The following is a 3259-nucleotide window of genomic DNA, read 5'->3' on the forward strand; positions in this document are numbered from 1 at the left end:
AAATAGTGTTCCTTCTCAAGTGAATTAAAATACTATTTTCTGGTTGTTGAGCTTTGGGGAGATTTTGTGTTCATAATATTGGAAATATGCTATTTAAATCCTGCATAAGAAGTGTTGATATTATATAACCTGCCCACTACCTCTTTTTTTTTTAACTTTCCCTTCCAAAAGGAGTATATGAGCTTTCTTTTTACAGCTTGAAAACAGAAAAGATTGTGGAAATACTGGACACTTCTGAGAATTTAGCACACAGGAGAATTAGACAGGAATTAGTACCATGGACAGAGGCCAGCCTAGCGAACAAAGTAAAAGTTTGCAGAGCGAGATTGGCAAAGCATTTTCTGTTTCTCGGGTTGAGACTCGGTAACAGCTCGTTGGTGAAAGCTTTCATACCACGGATTTGAGGCAGAGACTGCCCTCCAACGAAACAGGTTTGTTTGGAATTAAGCTTCCTTTTGTTATAGCCGGGCCATTGTGACAAACCCCGGAGTTAGAGCCTGGATGTGTGTCCTCTTCCTCTACTCCACACCCTTCCCCCACTGCCCGGAGGAGCAAAATCCTTTCATCAAGGTGTTCTTGCAAAATAAATGCAAATCCCAGTAATCTTGGAAAAGTCTGGCAAGCCTACTTCAGAGTTTTTCATCTTGAAATTTTCCAGTGGGAATAGCAGCAAGAACTCATCCTTGACCACCCTAGTTCTTTTCTGGGATGCTTTCACTCCCTGGCAATGTCTTTCGCCCTTGAGTAGTAAGTAGTAAGTACCTCAAGACGGTTTTGCAAAGGACCCTTTATATTGCAAACGCTGGAGCAGTAACAGCGTCTAGTGAGGCAGTAAGCAAGACCACAAACAGCCTTTTCTTGTTTTTAAATTCATCTTCAAAGAGAAAGGCTACAAAATACAATATACTCAAGAGGAACTCCTCGGGTTTCTGATTTACCTGAAGAGATGTGTGAGTTGTGAATTATTTCATATTTTTTCCAGTAAATCTTGGGGATGACCCTGCATTGTGACCCCCACTTGTCTCCCTCTGCCCGGAAAAATTCTTGTATGAGTCACATTCTCCTTTAAGCCCTTTGCTGCCGGTTTCAGACCAAGATCTGTCGCACGAGCCCCTCTGTGTTTCAGCCTGCGAGCAAAGATCATTTACGGAAACGCTCCCACGAATATCCTCAGATTTTCTTCCGTCGTTCACTCTGTGGGAACTTTTAGGAGGATAAACTCGCGTCTCTGCTAGCGGGAAGAGAACATCCACGCACACAGGCGAGGGTAAAAAACTAGAGGTGATACAGGGCAAACCAGAGTCTGGTGTCCGTTTCTTTCAGTGATGCTAACAGCCTTCTCTAAGCTTCCTCTTGCAGCCGATACAGCTCATGCAAAATTAATACAAGTAATTAAAAATAGCAGTTTCCAAAGTTAAAGGAAACCATCTGTCTCAGATGGTAGTAATCAGTCTTTTCACCCGCCCCTTTACCCGGACCTGGGAAGAAACGGTTGCTCTGCTTCCGATGCTCAGAGGCTCTTTCTTATATTGAAGATTTATGTTTCCACTTGTGTGCGATCCACGTCTAATTTGAAATAATAAAGCCGGGCTGACCAACCAGTCAATCACAGCCATCAACTGTGCCGGGAGAGGACCCTGCCCCCAGCTCCCGCAGATCTCCAACCCCCACCCCCTTCCCACTCCTTCCTTTTTTTTTCTTTCCTCCCCTTCTCTCTCTCTCTCTCACTCACATTTCCCCCACGTGTGTTCAGATCAACCCTTGCCCCACAGAGCAAGCGACAGCACCGGGGCACGGTGACAAAGGCGGGGTTTGTGTCTGAAGACTGAGGCCCGGGGAGACCATGGCTAGTGAAACAGCTGTCTTATCAGCCTGCCGCAGAGATGGAGATGGCTAGAGAGGTCCTCAACAGATAATCGCTTGAATAGGTTTGCAAAGCGCCAAACTTCACGCTTGATAAGCCCAGCCCAATGTAGAGGGCAGTCCGGATCCTGCTCCATTCTGTTTCATCTGGGCTGTGAATTAAGAAATTGAAATTCAGGTGGCAATGGCAGTCCAGTCGGCTGCTGATAGACTCCGAACGCAAACTGACATTAAAATGCTTTCGGCAGGCAGAGAGGGGGCGCCCGGAGTAGGATGTTGTGGGTTTTTGTTTTAGTTTTGGTTTTTGGGTTTTTTTGGTTTTGGGGGTTTTTTTTGTTTGTTTGTTTGTTTTTTGTTGTTTTTTTTTTGTTTTTGTTTTATACCGTGTAGGGGGCAATGGAAAGGAAAAGCCCAACAGGTTTTAAAATCATCTGGGAAGGGATGCGGTGAATAGTGGAAAGGGAACTCAGTGTTCAGGCATGAAGTTGGTGAGCAAGGGCATAAGCCACAACTGAAACCAACCTGATATGAAAGGGGACACTAGCTCACAGCAGGGAAGAGAGGGCAGGGGACTGGCTTTCAAATAGGCCCCCAAGGTTTTCTTCCATTTTAAGAAAAGCACATCAACCTGGAGACAGGACTCTCTAAAGCCAGCGGCTAACCTGGCCTCTGGTCTCTACATGAAAGGGCTCCTCCCTGCTCCAAAGAAAACCTGCCTCGCTTTTAGAACAGCTTGAGAAGTCACCAACTACCCTAAAGAATCCACTCCGTTATCTGTAGAAATAACAGTTGTCTGTTAACCCCCTTTACCAAGCTTATTACAATAGGGTGATTGGGGAAATCCCACTCCACGTCTATGTTGTAACAGATTCCAGCTTTTCAGATAGCAGTTTTCATTTCTACACTCCTCTGCCGGCTCATGGGGTCCGAAACTTATTATTTGAATAAATGCTACCCCACAACTTAATATGCACAAAGACCAACATCAAACCCCTAATGCATTTTCCCGACTCAACTGTTAACACCCTGCACTGGACCTGGTGCTTTCTTTCTTAACTCTAAGCCCATCATGGGTGTCCAGTTACGATGTCTACGAGAGAGGACACATTTTCCGAAATACTTATATTCTGTGAAGGACACATTATGAAAAGTACCTTCAAGCTACAACAAATAGCTAATTCCAGACTCGGAAATCGATCTGCTTATGCCAGAAATCAGATGGCTGAAAATATAAAGTATGTTTTAATCACTTTTGAGATAAAGAAAAACAGGTGAATTTGTTAGGAAAAACATTAAGATTTTACTACATGTTTTGGTATTAAACTCTTTTCCTATATGAAAAAGAGTTCTTCTAAACTTTGAAATGATCTGATTCCTGAGTGAGAAGCAAATAAAT

Source organism: Rattus norvegicus, chromosome 5 (assembly GCF_036323735.1).
Source record: "Rattus norvegicus strain BN/NHsdMcwi chromosome 5, GRCr8, whole genome shotgun sequence".
In the NCBI taxonomy this organism is placed as follows: Eukaryota; Metazoa; Chordata; class Mammalia; order Rodentia; family Muridae; genus Rattus; species Rattus norvegicus.